Here is a 20026-nt window from a genome sequence, read left to right as displayed (position 1 = left end):
ACTAAAAAGGTTGAGTTACCTATTGCCAATAGGACAAGGCTGGTGTAGTCTCCCACAGGTTTACTACATGAAATCTTGCCAAACACTAACAACTTACTTGAAGGTTTAAATATTAACCCGTTAGGGAGAATTCTCAGAAATGTGCTAATTCCCCTTTACCTTAGAGACCCAAAGCTCTTTTTCTGGACTTTAGGATTTCTAACATGGAGAGTGTGAGACCTTTTTCACCACTCTCATATGTATTTTTTCTGTGATTTATAATAGGTTTCTTTCGACTTTGGAGTCTGACAAACTCCATAGGCATCACCTTTACATTGTGACACAGCACCTTCAGTGCAGTAGCACAGGGAAGTCTTAGATTTCCCAAAGTTTTAAATACCGGCTCTTGGTGAAACTACTGTTTCCAAGAGCAGAAAAGTGAAATTGACTTTACTTACATTTGTAACGTTCTAGACCCAGCACACACTATCTTACCATAGGGTGGTGGAGGGGTTACTTAGTATCCCCTTTGTCTTTTATGTTATCCGTTCTACAATTAACGGCTGGTGGCAGTGGTTTACTTTTTACTGCCATTGTGTGTTTTTACTGCAGGCTGCATTCACAGCTGCAGTAAGGCACCCATTTTGTCAAAATGGCACCAGTCTTCTTTTTTCGCCATTTCTTGTTGGAAAGGTCCTTCTTGAGATTTACTCTGCGCACCAAACCAGGTTTGGTCCCTTTGTTCGTTTTGCCTTTGGCGGGATTCACGAGTGAATCCTGCCTCTGGTTCCTGTATGTCTGTCAGGGGCAGGAAGTGAGGGAGGAGCCTGAAACTGCCTGTGATTAATTCCCTTGGTTACAGCAATGCACCCAAAGATGATTTGCCGGCTGGCTATCCTTGGAGGACAGCCACCCTGCTGTGTGATTGCCAGCTAGGCTGGAATGAATGGGAGCAACCTGCATAAAAGGTGAGGCTTTTTTGGCTTGGAGGGCAGAGTCGACCACTGGACGAAGGAATCCGAACAAGAACTTGGAGACGCCTGCTGCAACTCCTGGACCATTGGTTTGCCCGGTGAAGCGCTGCTGCTGTGCTGAAGCTCCGAATTCGGCTCGACTAGCGAAGCCCTCTAAGGACAACTTCTCCCCTCAACCCCAAAGTCAATGGACATCCTCTTGGAGCTGGCTGTACTTCCACTGCTCCTGGAAACGAAGTGCCAGGGAGAGGAACACCAAATCGAGTGGATCGCTTTTAAGTCGGACCCAGCGCCAGAAGATCCTCCAGACTTCCCTGAAGCAGGATGGACCAAGCCTGAGCCACCTTACAGAGTGCTAGACCCCAGATGCAAGGAAAGCCTGAAGTGGTATCCGAGAACTGCAGTGTTGCCATTTGCTGTAGACGCAAGGAGCTGAAACCGCGAAATGCAGCTGAATTGAAGTTTGCCCATTGCTGCCGCTGACTTTCCAATTGCAGTGCACCAGTCCCCAGACTTCCTCCCTCTTGTCCCCATGACTAAGGCCCAGGAACACCAGGATCTGCAGAGCTGTACAGGAACAGAAGCCAGCTGGAACCATTTCTTCTAACCAAAAGGTACTGTAAAGTTAGGTCTTACGTCTTGTGGTGTAGCCTTACTTGCTCTCAGTTGAGACTTGTCTTGGTTGCCCTTGCAGCTTTGCCCCTCACAAGCCTCCCAGCTTGTGGCCCTTCAAGTGAATCTTATTTCTGCAAACTTTTCTAAAAACATTGCGCAAGACTTACCTGAAAAGAAGATCTTCAGCTCCCCTAGACTTTGCTCAACATTGGCTGTCCTGGCTCCCTGAGAGACTCTTCTTACCTCCGACTCTGTGCCTTTACCTTTGCCCCAGTAAAGGGTTACATTTACTTGACATTGGAAGATTTAAAAAGTACTTACCTGTTTATGAATGTGTTAACCTTTGTTTTATTCCCCAATCTACCCTTTGCACCCAACTTAGTATTGCTCTAAACGTACCAGTGATAAATCCATGTCCACAGTGTCCTAGCTATTTAAGTCACCTGAAGGTGTAGGAAGTGTGTGTGCCATCACCAATGGGTATCATCTGATTAGAGAAACTAAGAGTGCGTTTTGAAGTATATTTTGAAGCGTTACATGTTTTGCTCCCTTCTGAAGGCCTATACAATTGACTTTAAATTTGTCATTGTTTAATCAAGAAACCTTGAGTGCGTTTATTTTAATAACTGTCACAACCCTACTGCTCAAATTACTCCTCTTGAGATAAGCATGGCTGGAACAGTCCTCTTTCTAGTTCCATGAATACAAGCACAGAACAAATATGATTTAGCATTCCGGCTTCACGCGTCAAATAACCCTGTTTGATCAATTTCAAACACGGCATAACATATCTAGAGTTATGGGATAGTGGATTACACCAGCTTTTTTGGGCAATAAATATTGCGCTGCAATATGTGAGGCGTAGTCCTGTGTCTACCAGCTGATTGACACCCGGCCTGTTTAAAACAAGGAGAATGATTAGAAACGCCAGGAAGCAGTTTGTTGCTGCCTCGGACCTGCAGTGAGATACTAGGATCCATAGTGCAAATCAAGAATTGGGCTGTGCACATTAAAGAAGACAATAGCCTTTGCTCTAAAGAGCGACTGACCATTTGTGATTCATTACATCACTATGTGATCAATACACGACCGACCAAATGCAAAAGGAAGTGATACCAGTCCGAATTAGTGGCGCCACTAACAGAAATCTGTCCCTGTTCAGTCTACTGAACAAGGTCAGTGGTCAAAACCTACTGGCATCTAAAAGGCTCCATAAAATAAGATGAGCATGACCAACCAAAAACTGTTTTCTGTCCCGACGAAGGCCTGGTGGAATCAACAGGCAAACCGGTTTGGGATGTGGTCCACCCCAGATGAATAGCCGAAACACAGTGTGTCGACACAACATCTGTACAAACATCCATCAATAAAATCAAAACCAAAGGGGGTGACGGACAGTCAGTGCCTCTCATAGACAGTGAAAGATTAACAAAAGAAAGGGTTACAAAACAAGGGACAGGCACCCAGGAAAAAAAAATTATAGGAACATCAGTGAATATGTTGTTATCAAAATAGGCTTTGTTCAGTGTCCAACTTCGGTGTGAGAAGTCAAGAATTATGTATGTTGGAGAATCAAGATCCCTATGGCATAAGAGAAATGCTTTTTGTGTATACTAACCCAGAATGAATGAAAGTAATTGTGAAATGTGAATTTGACAACCACAAAAGCTTATATGATTTTTTAAAAGGGAAATTAATTTGTTAAAAACACAGGAACCTTGATGTGAAAAGAATAAAATGTTGGTTTCCCGTTTAAAAACATGAGGATTTTCGTTTGGTCATTAGGAGTGAATAGCAGCGCCAACTCCATGCATCGTTTTTTCAAAGTACAGGAGTAGGAGGTAGTCTGCGTTTCCTATAGAACACGTCTTCCAAAGGATACTGCACACAATCTTGCCTAATACACTTTTTAACATATTGTATTAAAAATGTTTTTACCAAAAGACATGATTGCAGACACTGACCATCAGTTTAGGAACCATGATCCATTTTAAAACAACTTTAAAAATATTAGAATTAAAATCACTCTGTTGCGCATTTAAAAGTAGTAATACTATTGTGCGTTTAAGTCAGGTACATACATATATGCAAGATGTGTTGCTCCATAACTAATACCACAGCAGATTGAACACTACCATCTTTTGACAACCCATTACTCGATACCTTCCAAAACATAGAATGGCTAAAATGTTTCATGAGGACCATGAAATTATATGCATTCAAAATGCTACATTTTTAGACAATTCTAATGATAACCTGGCAATTTTCTGTTCACTACCACCACATTGGTATGTTTTTTCCAATTCATTGATGGGTAATGACACAGTCTTATGATGTGTGGTGTACTGAGGCAGCAAATAAAAGAAAATAAACAGACTGGTATGTTGGAGGAATATTGCACATGGACTTGCTGCTACTTGCACAGTCCTGCCTCGGCTCCCTCCAGAATTTGATCTTCTGCAGCCTTATCCACCCAGAGTACAGACCACACTGGGCAAATCCAAGGACGCAGGTTAGAGCGACCAGAGAAAGAAATCATTATAAAATCTTAACATGTGAATCTCCGACATATGATTCTGAAAGTGACAGTGTGAGAATTTTAAAGAGGGGTGACTGAAGGTTAAGCAAATCAGAATGAGCTTCCGAAACATGAAGCAAAACATACTGTGAACGTATAAAATGGAAAGCTTAAGCAAATGTTACTCACCTGTTTTGTGGGTTAATGCTCTATATTCCAATCAATAAGTAAATGGCTTCTTCCGTGGAACCTTCTAGTTCACCAACAAAAAGCTCCAAGCATCTGAAAAAATAAAAAGGTTTTCTTCTAAAATATTAAATTGAGAGGGTTTAAAAATAAAAAAAAATTAAAAACAGTGGTCCTCATACCCCAGAAGTGATTAGGTTTCCATTTTTATTGGTTAAGAGCTATACCCTTATGCAGTGTGTTATTGTGCCATTTGCATTGTGCTTAGGCAGCTAAAGAGCTTTTATCCAGATTGAAACAACCTGATCATCAGGTTTAGGATCCTGTGATAACCTATGCAGCAACCAGTTTAGTGATATGAAATATTTGAACTCTTAAGTACACATTATAAAGAATGTGCATCTACTCTAGATACACATTTCTAAATTACAGAAACAAATCTACTTAAAACAAGAGATTTTATTTCTGAAGTAGATTTGTCTTGTTATAAAAAGGTATGCCATCCAACCACCTTTAGGTAACTCCTAAAGCTTTAAAAAATATAAAATAAATGGTTAGCTACATCACACTTGCAGAAACACCATGTTAAAATCGTAACAAAATAATATTTCACCAATACTTATGGTGATGGTGCTAGATTTGTTGAGCAATTCCAAGTGGCCTAATCCCGAAATTTTAAAGAAAAATAAAAATGGCAGCTGGGCTGACATTGAATGCCTCCGTGACTATATCATCAGACAGGGAATCCCACGACTGCAAGCACAATCTGGGTGGAATCATGAATTGCTACAAGTCAAACCTAACCAGACAACCAACCTCACCTGTGCAAAAAGTCCCTGGCTGGATTCTCTAACCAGCACCATGAGTACTTGGCATGCACCCTGGGGTGCTGTTGCTAAAGTGTGGTATGTCTGAACGGGTGCTAAGAGTCCAAGAGTGTTTAGATGGATTTCGAACATCAGCCCTGGAGGACGATTTTAGGAGACCACCCTAGTTATGGTGAACAGGGAACGAGTTTCACCAAAACCCAATGAGAGTGGTTAAGGCTTAGTCTCAGTTGAGTGTGGTTAAGGGTCCTCAATGGAGGGCCACACACACACAATAATTCAGCTTAGACAGTCAGTTATAATATTTATTTGGGGCTTTAGAACACACTAAAAAGCAGTAGGGAGTAATATGACAATACAAAACATGCAATCACTAGTATGTTGACTTACAATAAATACATCATTAAATAACTAAAAAAGGTGAAACGGGCAAGTAACACAGATGTAGTTAAAACGGTGAGAACTAGTCACCAGTTCATTTCCAGAACGTCCAACCCCAAGATGCATGGGGCCAAGTGCCCCAAAGGTCACCGGTTCCAACACAAAGGTTTCTGACAACTATTTAAAAGTTCAGCAACAATTCAGAAGACAGTTAAGTTCTCTTTCTTCCAGACCCAAGGCTAACGCAGGGGCAGAATACTTGACCCAGATTCCATGTCGAAAAGGTAAGTGGGAGATAGAAGACACAGGACACCCAACATTATCCTATGGATGGGAAGGTTATTGCCATGGTAGAACAGGTACAGGTATACTAATTTACCCCTATGCCCCAAACTCAGATGTTCCCAGAGAGCACTATAGGTCATCTGGGGGTGCAGTCTTCTGTTTAGTTTGGGTGAGAAGTGCCGAAGGGTTGCAGGTTCAAGGCTTCTTCCAGTTGGGTGCAACTGCAAGATGCACACCCAGTCTATGAACTGCAGACTTAAACGATGCAGACCCTTCAGGACATTTCACGGGATGGAGGAGAGTTCCAGCAACGATCACAGTAGACTGGCATCTTTCGAGGAAGCAGCTCCAGAAAGCTCTCTTGAAGACAGGAAACTGAAAATGGCACAAGCTGGCGATGACCAAAGTTCTGTGTTTGAACGATGAAAGGCAACAGTTCTAAAGAGGTAGCCCACGAGGGAGCTAGCCAGTCCATTGACCCTTCTGAAGGTTCTGAGGAGCTGGATCCTCGAGAAGGTGTCGAGACTAGTTGCTCCTACTAGTTCAAGGGCTGAAGCACTGACAAGGGTCTTCAGAGATCAAGCAGAGGGCAGAGGAGCTACGCTTAACCGGGCCGATCACTGGAGGGGAAGCTGCACCTTTTCTTGGCTTTCAACATAGATTTGAAGAACGGGTGCAGGCTGGGTCCCCTTATAAAAAAAACTGGAACTGAAAGCACAAGTCCAAGCCCACCAATGGTAAAAATCTGCACTGTTCAAACAGACTGTACTTGTCGAATCAGGGATATGAAGGGGTGACTGAAATCAGATGTTGCCACTGGAGAGGAGTGCACTAGACCAATTACGCATTGCACAAATATTCCCATTTATGTGAGCGGGATCCTCCATCCAGTATTTTAGGGTTAAGTCTGGCCAATCTATATTGAGCTAACTAACCCGAGTTATACAAGACGATCAGAGAAGAGGCAGCAAAATGGCTGTTCATATCTTGTGTGTAGGACCAATCAATGCGATTCAAATGTTGGTGTTGCTCAAGCAGCTCCATCCTTTTTCAGGAGATTCCTTCAAGGGTGCCCATGTCTGCTCTAGAGAAATTGCAAAAAGACCTACTGAGGAACAGTAGGAGGGATGAGATTGGCAGGACCACTTCTGGCCCCTACGAAAGCTGGAGAAATGGGGTTCCCTAAACATCACTAGGTAGGAAGGGAATGGTGCAAAGTGGAATCTGCAAAGCATTAGTGGGCAAAGAATACGGCAGTGGAAAAACCTTTGGCGGTGGGTCTGGTTGCAAAAGTCAAGCAGACCTTCACTTGTTAATACGGTCACGCGATTCACAATGGAGCTATGGGACAAAACTGGGTCCAATGTAGTTTCCCTCCCGGTTCACGCCACTGCCCCACAAAAAGGACTAGGCAAGCCAGGGGGAGGTCCTCCTTCAAGAAATGGAGAAGGAACAAGGTTGGTGCATGAGTGATATGTTCAAGAATGGTGCCATTAAAACCTACTGGGAATACAAGGAGGAGTTCTTCAGCGAGGACGCGTTACAAATCAGGCACTGGGTAATGCACCTGCATGCCAAATAGGCTACGGCCCGACCCCAGTGTCTGTTCGAGAAGCTAATGGGGAGGGAGAATGTGGGAGTAATTTTGAACATTTATAGGATTCTGCTGGCGGTAGAGGACCATTTCCTGAGAACTTACATGAATGAGCAGGATGGAGTGAGACCAGGGAAGTTCCATCGAGTGGAGGGAATGGGAGGAAGTAGCTGAAAACATGAACGTTTTACTCATTCACACAATAAAGGGAAACCAACTACAAACTTCTCGATAGGGCATATACGAGTAACACCTATTCACATCAGGTGGGAATGGTCAAAGAGTCAACCCTTTTGGGAGAGAAATCCACAATAATGTAGCAGAGATAATTGGAAGAGACATACCCTGGGATCCCGGCCTTATGATCCTTAACATGAGCCCGGCAGGCGGACAGCTCCACTACCGAACCCCCCCCCCCCCCCCGACACGGATCAGCAAACTAGTTGTTGGCAGCTAAAGTGGCGATAGGTGTGGCCTGATGGAAGTGTGATCCTCCGGATGTTACCACCTGGTGGCATAAAATGTGGTCAATATTGGAGTTTGAAAAAAACACAGCTAGTATTAGAGATGGGTTGCCAGCCTTCACTAGGAAATGGAGCAGGTAGTGTAAACAGTGTTGTATTGCTTGGTGAAACTTTTGAGCCCCAACCTGCTGGAACTGGAGTGAGGCAGCGGTGGTGTGCAGAGAAGGAGGGGAGGGAAAAAGTGAAACGTCAGATGGTGTTACAGATAAATGGATTGTCAAGGCCTTGGTCCAAGGCCCTTAACTTTCCTTTTATAATATTACTGCCTCACTAATGTATATTGCCTAGTACCTACAAAGGAGAAGTTCTCAAAAATGTAAGGTTTAAAAAGGACAACAAAAAGGTTTTCCAAGTAGAGTTAATGTGCTCTAAACTCCTGCTCTTAAGACTCTGCAGACATCCATTTTGTCGAGAAATATTTAATGCACTGCCCTGGCGGCAAGATTGAAGCACGAGCCCCCTCCAGGAAGCTTGTGTTGGTTACTGCTGCTAAGGTGGTGAATTCAAACACACGTTCACAGTCCAGCACAGTCCTAGAACGGCATAGTAATACAGCAGACAAGCCCTTTTCAGCAGAATAAAGTAATTCTGATGAAAAGGTCTGGTTTTCTGTATTAGTACTGCATTGCATTCTAGGACTACAATGTCCTGTTAACAAGGCAAACACGTCCCGTTTATTCAGTTAACCAGGACACGATTGTCTTGCTCTTTGAAAAGGGACTCGCGTTGTACAGTGGTGAATGTTTAGCCCTTTCGTCCACATGACCTGGTTTGAGTCACAGCCTATGTTTTCTCTTGGAATCAACTTGTTTTTAAAAACAATATTCGATGCACCAGAGAAATACAGAGCACATAAGCCCCTTTCAAAGTACACCAGCAATCACAGTGCTCTTTACAGTGCTCATGCGAACTGTGAGCTTTAAACAGTAATGTATTTGAAGTATACAAGTACCATTGCACTGCTGGAGGTGCGAGTGATCCTTAGATCACCCACTGGCATGCTGGAATTGGTACATTTGCTTTTTTTTTTTTAAGTTGATGGAATGGAGATATTTCTACCTTTACTAAAAAATGCTTTACCATTCCTATACATGGATATTTTATCAAGTGGCATTATGGCATCTAGATTAGATTCAGTGGCCTGTCGTAACACTGCCAATAAACTGATCAAAAAGCAACTTATGAATCGAATCTCAGCTGCACATGCCAAGTAGATCGGATCTAAAAAAAAAAAAAAAAACAACTATGCCTGCAAATGGATCAAGTTCAATATCTCGACCGCACCTATAAAATGGCTTTGGTAACTTATTTGACCACACGGGGGGGGAGCAGAGGTAGCTGCTGCTGCATTGCGTTTTGCTTAAACCCAGGGGCGTTGCTAAGGGGGCTATATCGCCTGATCTTTTGGTTGTAGCCCCGGATAGAATCTCAGGAGCTATAGCCAAAAGGCTAGCTAGCCCCCAGTCCCAACAGTTCGACATCAGCGTAGCCCCGGGTCTTTTCCAGACCTAGCAACTCCCCTGCTTAAACCTCCCTTTACCGATTCCTGTTGCCCCTGCTGAGAGATGCCGCTGACAGCTCCCCTATGACAACAATTTCAGGTTACCATCTTCATCAAGAGGACTGGTTCTTGCTCCTGCCCTGTGGTGGAAGATTTCGGAGCAGAAGAACAAGCAGAATGGTGCATAAGCACACCCACTCTGCCACCATGGTGGGGCATTGCTCAGTAATTTGCGGCTGGTGGGGAGCTTAAGTGAGGTGTGGGGGTTTTTAACCTACCCACCCCCAATACTTAAGGCGTGGTTGGCTAGGTGCCGCCATCCCAGCTTGTGATGGTGGGCTGGTTGTGTGGTGTGGCACTTCTTGGTTTGTGCCCTTTCCAGCACCATCCCAGGTTGGCTTGATCTCCCTCTTCCCTGGCCCAAGCCCTCCGTGCCCCCTCTCCACTCCCCCCAGCTCGATCAAGCCTTTCCTCAGCATCTGACATCTTGCTTGATGCATGGACATGGACATTGCCAGCAGCAATCTCCTGAGGCCCAAGTTCAAACCGCAAGGTCATCACCTGCATTTATGCAAGCTTTAAGTATTAAATGTGCTTAACCCATAGACACGCAGGCATCTATGTCAGAGCAGCCATAGCACACTTCTCTAGAGGCATGCAGGGAGAAAGCCATTCAGTAATTCATTGGTATCATTAAGGAAATATCCACATATGATATATTATTTGTATCGTGCCCATACACAAGTGTTTCAGAGCATGACGAGGCAGGGCAGGGGAACAGCCCAGTGGCATTGAGAACGCGCAAGTGCAGGGGAGAGAAGGGGGAAAAGTGCTGAGCAAAGGATCAAAAAATAAATAAAAGTGGTAGTGCAGCCAGTAAGTTACAGATACAGACCCAAGAGCAAGGGTTGCCAGGAGGCAGTGCAAGTACCTGGGCCCGAAATCAGAAGGTAACCAGGTGCACGATGCCAAGCAGAACAGATCAGCAGGGGAAGAGAAGGCAGAAGCAAAGAGGAAGGTTGAGGTGTTCCGTTTACCGGAGATGGTTCTCCTCAAGTTTCAGAGTGGCAGGGAGGCTGTTCCAGAGGGAGGCCCCAGCCGAAGACAGATCTACCCCCAGCTCGTTTCTTTGAGAAACGACTTACCCTGAGGCAGTTGGAGGAGGGGCGAAGAGCTTGAGAGGGAAGGTATTTGCGGAGGGAGAGTTGAAGGTATTTTGGACCCAGGCCCCAGAAAGCCTTGTGGACAAGGGTCTTGAATAATCCTCACTCCTTGCAGCCACTAGGAGCCAATAAAGAGATTTCAAGGCTGGAAGCCAAGGACAAGCGTCGCCGTCCTGTTCTGGATGAGTTGCAAAGGGCGGAGAGTAGAAGCAGGTAGATTTAGAAAGAGGCTGTTGCAGTGGTCCAACCAAGAGAGAATCAGGGCTCGATTGACAGTGAGCTTCTCGGGGAAGGAGAGGAAAGGTAGAATACCTCTGAGGAGGTGCAGTGGGAAGTTTGACTTTTTAGAGACCGATGTGGACAGAAAAGGAAAGCGTGGAGTCAAGGAGGACCCCGAGTTTCTTAGCCTCGCAGGTGGGGGTAGGAGGAGGGCCAAGGGCGGCCGACCAGAGTGACAGGAAAGGAGGGTGAAGGTGTGCCGATGAGGAGAATCTCCATCTTACTGGCATTAAGGCAGAGATCGTTGGCAGCACACCACTCCTGAATAGACAGACAATCCGAGATGAGAGAAGAGGTGGCCAAGGGAATCCTGAAAATGAGTTCAGTGTCATCCGCATAGCACTGAAAGTTGGAGCAGAGGGCGGCAATGGGATGGGCGAGAGTTGCCAGGTATTGGTTGAAGAGCCAGGGTGAGAGGTTAGACCCCTGGGGAACACCGCAGGGAGAGAGCTCGAGGAGGAAGGACCCAAGTTGGACCTGGGAGGGTCGATCAAGGGGAAGGGAAAGAAGTCAGCCAGGCCAGAGCCTGATCGGTGATACCCAGGTTGTCACACAGACGGTTGAGCAGGATGGGTATGGTTGACTGTGTCAAAGGCAGAAGAGTGATCAAGTAGAATGAGGACAGAGTGGATGTTAAGGTTGCAGAGCAGTTTCCATGCTTCTGGCAGCTCTAAAGCCCGACTGATGGTCATGGAGACAACCAACAGAATCGGTGTGAAGGTTAAGCTGCGAGATGGCCAGCTTTTCCAGGAGTTTGCCCAGGAAAGGAGTGATGGTGATCGGACAATAGTTAGCAGGGCAAGAAGGGTCAGCTGTGGGTTTCATGAAAAGAGGGTGCACAAGAGTGCTTCAGAGGGGAAGGCTCGGCTCCTGAGGCGAAGGAGAGGTTGCGGAAGTCGGCCAGGACAGGAGCAAGGGTGTCAATGTGGTCCTTGATGGTTTTGGAAGAACAGGGAAGAACCTGTTTTGACGAGACTTTCATAGACCAGACTTGTCTAGAAACTTTGTCAGGGGAGGAAAGAAGGAGGGTGGGGGGGGAGGGGGGGGCTGGCTGCAGAAGGGCCAGAGTTTGCAGAGGTAGAAGGGGGACAAGGGAGAGTGGATGAAAGGGTGGATAGGATGGTGGGTTTTTGAGATGAAGCAAGAGGCAAAGGCCATGCAAAGGGCCTGGGAGGCGACAGGAGAGGTAGAGACTGCAGCAGGTTTGCCCAGCTCCTTGCAGAGTTTGAAGAGTTTGGCCGAGTTGTTAGATGCCGCAGAGACACAGACTTGGATGTGGGCTCTTTTCTTAGAATGACAAGGAGCCAGTGTTGCCTTTGGAGCAGGCGGCAGGCCAGTTTGTCAGAGGATGAACAAGAAGTCCTCAATTTCCTCTCAGCCACCCTGCACTTAGGTAGCTAGGTCAGAGTCGTACCAAGAATTGCACTTGGCTTTGGGCTTCAACCGGATCCTCATGACAGGGGCAAGAGCATCAGGAGTATCAGAGATAGAAGGGTAGAACAAGGAAAGGGTTGTGTCAGGATGCAAGTCAGCCGGGGGTGGAGGGTGGGCAGGGAGAAGGGTGGAGGCGAAAGCCTCAACTGACACACGCTTCATGGGCCAATGTTCGAGAAGGTAGGTGGCAGTGTTTGGGTTGGCTTGGCCTGAGGGGTAGAGGGAGAGATTGGAGGAAAGGAGGGAGTGATCACTCCAGGAGAGAGGAGTGGTCAGAGGGATGCAGAGGGGTAGGCCAGAGGAGATCAAAGCATCAAGCACGTGCCCTGCAGAGCGAGTCGGGCCAGAGGGGAGAATAGAAAGGGAGAGAGACTCGCAAGAGGTCGCAAAAAGGTACAGGAGTAGGAACCGGGCGCATCTAGATGGATTTTGAGGACACCAAAAAGGAGGAGTTGAGTGGTTGAGGACAGGAGGGAGGAGGAGAGGTCCGCCCACTCGGAGAGGAAAGAGGTGATCCGACCAGGAGCCCGATTGATAGTAGCCACAGTAAGAGTGGCCGGGAGAGAGAGAAAGCCTACAGACAAGACAAAGTCGTAATTTGATTGTGGGATACAGACTATAACCAAACACCTGACAGAATGCCAAGACATTAGTCCCTTGTTGCTGTGCCAGAGGGCTCAAAGGTGCACCTCACGGATTAGGCCTAATAAGACCAAAACATGTCCCGGGTGGCTTGTGTCTGTACAGATGACATGGACATGCAGTTCAGGCGTGACTCAGCCATTGGTGGTAGGACTAAGCCTGGTTTACATACAGCTGGTACCCTTCTACAATGCAGGCTAAAAAAATGATTGTGAGAAAGTCTGCCGAAAGAAATGCCAATGGTGACTATTAATTCATAACCTTCCACTCATGACAATGTTTTGGTTACAATATTTTGTAAGTACTTGATTAAGAACATTTATACACACTAAAAAGCATATAGAACATGTCCCTGGCGAGGGGATTGGGCGGGCTCTGGTATTTGTGAAGTCACTAGCGTGTTACCCAAGATGTTTAGACAAACCAGAGCCAAGGTCTCCAGTTCCCCACGTAACTGACTATTATTTCTAATGGCAAATAAATCTTGCACTCAATTGGTTATGTGGGATATTGATCTTGATGGTTCATTTGCCCCAAGCTAGATCTAGGCTAATGTCAGCCCAGGGGACCTCCAAGTCAGAAAGTTTTTTTTTCTTCCGACAGTTCCAAACCTCCAGCAATCTCCGTCTACAGAAGACAATTTCTCAGCATTCCAGTCATGGCTTCAGAAATGTTGTGGGTCCCCAACCACCACAGAAGGCTACAGGGAAATTAAAGTAGGTTTAAGGAAAGAGAAAATGGCATCTGCTGCTGCTGCTGTTTGAGCCCATTTGGTCCAAATGAAATAGTGAATACGGTGGATGGGACCTCACAATAGAGGCAACACAAACAGTAGCCGGTAAGCAGAAATACCTTTATATGTAGCAACCTTTACCCGGTTGATCTACAGTGTATGTTGCTAGAGCATTTTGGATTCCACGCAGGGATACACACAGTAGGCTGTTGGAGGTCAGAGACATTTACTCGCCTCGGTGGCGCCAACAGTCGCACCTGCTTCAAGAGGATACTGAAGCAGGGTCCATGAATGGTTCATATGCTCAGCTTGCTGCAGACACCGGCAGAGCTTCAGAGTCTGGACTGGTGGTCTAGGAATATCTGCAAATCAGACAGAACTTCCACAGTCCCATCTTCAGTCAAGTTATCAGCTTCAGGGAGCAGGTCAGCACTGAAGAAGCTAGTGGTACAGCACCCCTCTCTCTCAACGTGAGATTTTGAACAGACGGGTGGAAACAACTCCTCCAATCGGAATGCATCCTTTCAAAAACGTTGGTGACTATCAATTACAAGGCACTGCCACATTTGGGTCTGTTCCTGGGCTCTGAAATGGAGTGGGCATTTCTAGTTACAAGCCCCAGATAGCCTTTAAAATTAGTCTCACCTGGGCACATCCTGCCTTGCCTACCCGACCACAATCGGGTCAGGTGAAGAAGGATCCCCGCTTGTTATGCATTTGCCACATTTAGACAACAAGGCCTGAATGTATGGACACCTGTGTGAACTGTCAAAACAGGACAAGGATTTGGGTCACACAAGGAATTTGTGTCCATAGAGTCCCTTGTGTTAGGCAAGAATTGATGTAGTAACCCTATGGGAGGCTAGACAACACATGTCCTCTTTATTAGGTAACCCACCTTTTGGTATAGGCCTGTACTACACAGGTTGGTAGTGTGAGCAGCCAGGCTCATCTCAAAGGGGTGAATGTGAGCTGTAGCAATGAAATCCACCAATATAAGTAGCCAAGTAACAAATACTCGAGGTTTCATTTATAATTATTTATTCAACATCAGTTTTTAAATAAGCATTCTTTAAAAAAGCGCAATATATGTAACAATCAAATATACTTTTTCCAGAATCAACACAAAGCAAGTCACTTCACTAATTAGGACAGTAATGGCATTTGTAATGGCGTTTACAAACTTGTAAACTTTGTAGAAAGGGAAGGAAAAGGCACTTAGATAGCAAAGTCTTGCACAAAGTTAGAGTGTGTTGAAGAAAAATCACTGTAGGGCATGGGTGCACAACTTGCGGGCCAGTTGCGGCCCGCCATGCTGTTTTTTCCAGCCTGCCAGCAACAAAGACTTTCCTAATGGAGGGCGGCCTGCAAGCAGCATCGGCCGTCCTCCATCAGGAAAAAAAATAAAAAATCTTTGTTGTCTTCCAGGCCGGACAAAAACACTGACCCTCATTGGTTCAGTTTACAGAACCACTTAGTGGGTGTGTGCTGTGCCAATGGAGGGCCAGCACTATGGCTGACGTGGTCAATAAGGTTTGATGCCGGAAGGCATTCAGTCTTGCCACGCTAGCTGTAGTACCACACCTCAGGCCGGAGGAAGAAAAAGAAGAAAAAAAAAAAAAAAGAAAAAAGGAAAAAGAAGGAGAGAGAGATTCGGGTCTGTATGGGTGCATGGTGTATGCCGTTTAGTCGGTATGCAAGGGTGGGAGTCTGTATGGGTGCATGGTGTAGGATTGCGAGTGTGTGTACTGGGGTGAGGGGGTTAGGGTCTGTATGGGTGCATGGTGTATGCAGTTTAGTCTGTATGGGGGGTTGGGATCTGTAGGAGTATGTATGCATGGTGCATACTTGATAACATGGGGCATAGTGTTTGGTTGGGGTGGGGGTCATGGGGCCTAGTGTTTGGTTGAGGAGTGGGGGCCATGGGACATAGCGTTTGCTTGAGGCGTGGGGGCCATGGGGCATAGTGTCGCACTCCGAGTGAAACCAATAATAAAGCTAAAAACAGGCACAGTTCGATGTACATCCTTTGCTTGTGGAAAGCAGACTTAACAAAGGCCATACTCCTCTTGGGCAAACCAAACAGCAAAGTATAGCAGTCCAAAATAACGAAATGTTCAATCAAGGGTCAATAAAATACATATAATTTAATTAAACAGACTATATGCAATAATTAAATAGAATTAAATAACAATGGAAAATGTGTAGTACAAAACGTAAGGTTGAAATGCAAAAAAAAAAAAGTTACACCTCAAAAACGTATTCTTTTTCCATTGGGGGTGGAAAAAGCCTCCTGCCCGCTGCGCCTAACGCTCCACCCACATTTATTTTTGTCCCACTATACCCATCATGTAAGGTACTTTCGGCCCTCTGTTAAAACCAGTTGTGCACCCCTGCTGTAGGGTCACAAGCTGTTAGACTTCTGAAGGGTAGGTCTGAAATCAACCCTTGCAAAGCAGCTACTGCAAGTCTCAACTGAGAAGAGCAAAGCTAAAGACACTGAGGTAAGTACCCCAAGTCAGAACAGTACCTTTGGTAAGAAGAATTGTCCAGCTGGCTTCGGTCTGGTTGTAGTGATACAGATCCTGGCTTCTTGGACCTCAGTCATGCAGACAGGAGGGAGGACATCGGGAGGACGCCTGCACAGCAAGTCGGAGGCAGCTATGGGGTCTTTCAGATCAGCTGCACTTTGTGGTCTCAGCGCTCGTTAAACGGCACCACCACAGATCTTGGATACCGGTTGGTCTTCCGTCACTCCTCGAGACCTGCACTTAAGTGAGGGGACTCTAGCTCTGATCGTCCTGTGTCTGGAGGGTCCTGGGGAGACTCCTGGAACATCTGGCCGGATCACAGACCCTGCCCTCGACTTTGGATTTCTCGACCCCTGGCACTCGATTCCTGCAACAGCAAAGTAGTACAACCAGTTGAGGAAGATGGTCCAGTGCAAGTCGTCTCAGGGTTAGTTGGTCCCACTAACCCAAGGGAAGAAGTCATCCCTTCCGGAGCTCCAAGGAGTTTCTGCACAGCAGCAGGGCTACGCCTGGCAATTCTAAGGTCCAGGAGGATGCAGCAAGCTTCTCGCCGGGTGTTCTTCCCAGTGGTCGACTCGGTCCCAAAACTCTCACCTTTTAAGCAGGTTTCTCCCATTCATGCACAGCCAAGCCGTCACTCACACAGCAGGGTAGCTGTCGTGAAAAGCCAGCAGCCAGGACTGGGTGCATTCAGGCATTCCTAAAGACAAAGCACAGGGGTGTTCACTTCCTGCCCTTCTAAACATACTGAAGCCAAATGCAGGTGTCCGCACTGAAGCCTGCCAACGGCAAAATGAACAAAGGGCTCAAACCTGGCTTGGTGAGCAGAGTAAATCCCCCCCGCCCCCCAAGAATGACCTCATCAACAGAAAATGGCAAAAAAAAGACCAGGCCTTTGACCAAATGGTCACCCATGGGTGCTATACTGCACCTGAGGATTCAGCATGCGGTAGACAAGCACAATGGCAGTGATTTATTTTCCTACCACCAGCCATTTAAATTAGTGAGGCTAACAGAATATATGACGGCATAGACAACACCTAGGACCGACTAAGGGAAACTCATAAAAGAGCAAGTGAAACAATGCTAGGTGGAACAGACGAGCGACAACCCCATGAGGACAGAACAATAGTAAACAAGCCTAACACAAAGGCACTAAACCACCAACCTTACCCAATCAGAAAGGGCGCAGGGTACGGACGTAGGTCACAAGTAATCGATCCAAAAGGACAAACTGGGATATAGGTGTAAGGATAGTTGCACAGTAAATGTACGCATACAACATTCTGTAACCATGATGGCATCTTCGTGTATGGTTCCAGAATGTTGATGGAATCATACACAAAGATGTTGCTGAAAGAGGTTGGCCTTTCCGGGGCTTCTTCCATTAAACTTAAGAGTTCATCTTATATATAACTTGAGGTTGTGTACTTAATTGTTGCAACAATACACAATAATTGGCGACGAGGAGTTACTGCATGGAGAGAGCCCCGGGCACAACGTGAGCAGTGAATATAAACGCTCTGATGAATGCTGCCGCTGGTTACGAGGAGCGGCGATCGTAGTAATAGAAGGAAGGGAAATGCATTTACATGAAACAGGTGAGCGGCGCAATTAAGGGAGAAGAAAAGTCCTTAATTAAGACTCACAGGGAGTGGCAGCATACGAAGGACGTGCGCGAGCGGCCAACCGTCAAATGCACTAGAGGAAAGGACCTTAATGCGTGCTGTACGTGCCACCATTTCAACGGTGAATGATACGAGAAGCGAAGCTGCATATGACATTGGTTCACTGTTAGTGTCATTGAAGTATAAATCGACGAGGAAGTTCAAACGAAGGGAGAGAGTGATATGGAGATGCTGATATAAAAAGAAAAAAAATGTTTTTGGGTGATTGCACGTGCACAATTTATGAACAGTATTTATGAAAACAAAACAAAAAAAAAAACATTAGAGAGTGAAGCATATGAGGTGAAGTGTGATACGGGAGATCTAAAACAACATTTCATTGAATCCTAGAGCATCATGCAGACTATAGCTGCCCCAGTAAAGTTTTTACCATTGCCTGGAAATCCAACATGCCCCTGGGAACAATGGCAAGATAATTTCCAAGTATATCTGAGGGCAACAGGAGGTTCAAGGTACAGTGATGATCAGAAAGAGGCCACTCTTCCAAGTTGTGTAGGTGCCGAAGCACTAAGGATTTTCAGGACATTACCTGAATTGGAACATGATGAAGTGAGCTGGGAGGAATCTTCGAGTGGAGCTAGAAAATATGACACAGCGATTGCCAAACTTAATAAACATTTTGGAAATAAAACTAACATAGTATTGGAAAGATATAGATTTTTCACGAGAAAACAAGGTAAAGAAGAAAATATAGGCTCATATTTAGCCGCATTACGGGGATTGATGGCCACTTGTGCTTTCACAGGAGTAGCAGATGAATACTTAAGGGATCAAATGGTGTTGCATGTGGCAGATCCCCGGATTCAACAACGTTTGTGGCAGGCGAAGAACCCCACATTGGAAAAAACAATTGAGATAGCCAGGGCAATCGAACTGGGTGAAAAATGTATGAAGGAAGTCCAAAATAAAATGGAGAATGTGGAAGTCAAATCAGTTCAAGATATGGAGGATGGGCAACATAACAGTCAAGAAGATGATTTGATTGCTATGGTCAAGAGATTAGTCAGGTCAGACATGAATGGTGGAATCAGACAAGGAAGCGCAGGCATGTTCAGACAAAACAGATGTTTGAGTTGTGGATGGTATAAACATGTCAATGCAGAAAGAGATTGTCCAGCTGTGTCAGCAGAGTGTTACAGATGTGGTCAACTAGGACATTTTGGAAAAATGTGTCACAACAGTAGAGGAAGAGGGAGATTTAACAGCCGTTTTGGAAGAAATACTGGACGTTACAATAGAGGCAGAGGTGCAGCGATGACAAGTATAAAGGCATTGGAAGATATGGGTGGTCCAAGCAATCTCTTGGCAATCAAGGATCGGCTTGAAGACAAGGTTCAAATACTAGCTGTCACGCCAAGTGAAAAAGGTGTGGACCGTGGGTTGCCATGGAGATAAATGATATAACGCTACAAGTAATGGTGGGCACTGGCTCTCCTTATACTATGGTTGATGTGGAGACATACGTCAACGTATTAAAAAGAAAAATGGAAGAACTACAGATGACAAAAATCAAGGCAACTGGGTATGGAAAACACCCATCAACATTATAGGGTTTGTTTGGGTACATCTGAAATTTGAAGGGAGAAAAACATACTGCAGATTGTTTGTGGCTGAGAATGTGTTTTCGATAGTAGGATGGTGGGAGCAAGCAGCTTTGAAAATCAGAATTCATCCTGGTGAAAAGGTGCCCATTTTATGCATTACGGAGAACAGTTGTGATACCGCAGAGAATTTGGCAAAGGCTTTTCCCAAAGTATTTAATGAGGAAATAGGTTTACTCAAAGGATTTGAACATCGGATCATACTCAAAAGAGGTGCAAAGCCAGTGGTACATAGAGTGAGGAATATACCCATTGGTACCAGAGAAGCATTGAAGGTTGAATTAGAAAGGTTATGCATGCAGGACGTCATCGAACCTATTGGAAGCTCAGAGTGGTTATCCCCAATTGTAATTGTAAAAAAACAGGATGGATCGATCAGAATGTGCGTGGACCTAAGAGATTTGAATGCTAACATTTGGGTAGATCGCCATCCTTTGCCGAACATTGGGGAAATGTTGACTACCATGAAGCCGGCAAAGTATTTCACGACGTTAGATCTATCGTCAGCATATCACCAAGTAGTACTGGAGGAAGAGAGTAGACATTTAACGTCTTTTGTAACACCATTAGG

General features: G+C 45.5%; 1 long non-coding RNA gene and 1 other non-coding gene across 4 annotated transcripts in view; both read right to left on the bottom strand.

The window, feature by feature from the left end:
• LOC138526889 (uncharacterized) overlaps positions 1-20026 on the bottom strand; it is a 94873-nt gene that overhangs the window by 18672 nt on the left and 56175 nt on the right. For all 3 annotated transcript variants that reach the window (XR_011283765.1, XR_011283766.1, XR_011283767.1), the window contains exon 4: positions 4276-4368. This is a non-coding gene — a long non-coding RNA (uncharacterized lncRNA). The remainder of the gene's footprint in view (positions 1-4275; positions 4369-20026) is intronic.
• On the bottom strand, positions 3944-4083 carry LOC138527662 (small Cajal body-specific RNA 13). Its single transcript, XR_011283977.1, has one exon. It is a non-coding gene; the product is annotated as a small Cajal body-specific RNA 13 (non-coding RNA).

The sequence above is a fragment of the Ambystoma mexicanum genome, chromosome 14 (assembly GCF_040938575.1).
Source record: "Ambystoma mexicanum isolate Mex_15411 chromosome 14, UKY_AmexF1_1, whole genome shotgun sequence".
NCBI classification, from domain to species: domain Eukaryota; kingdom Metazoa; phylum Chordata; class Amphibia; order Caudata; family Ambystomatidae; genus Ambystoma; species Ambystoma mexicanum.
Note: the sequence above shows the minus strand (reverse complement) of the source record. Positions and strands in the feature narration are given on the sequence as shown.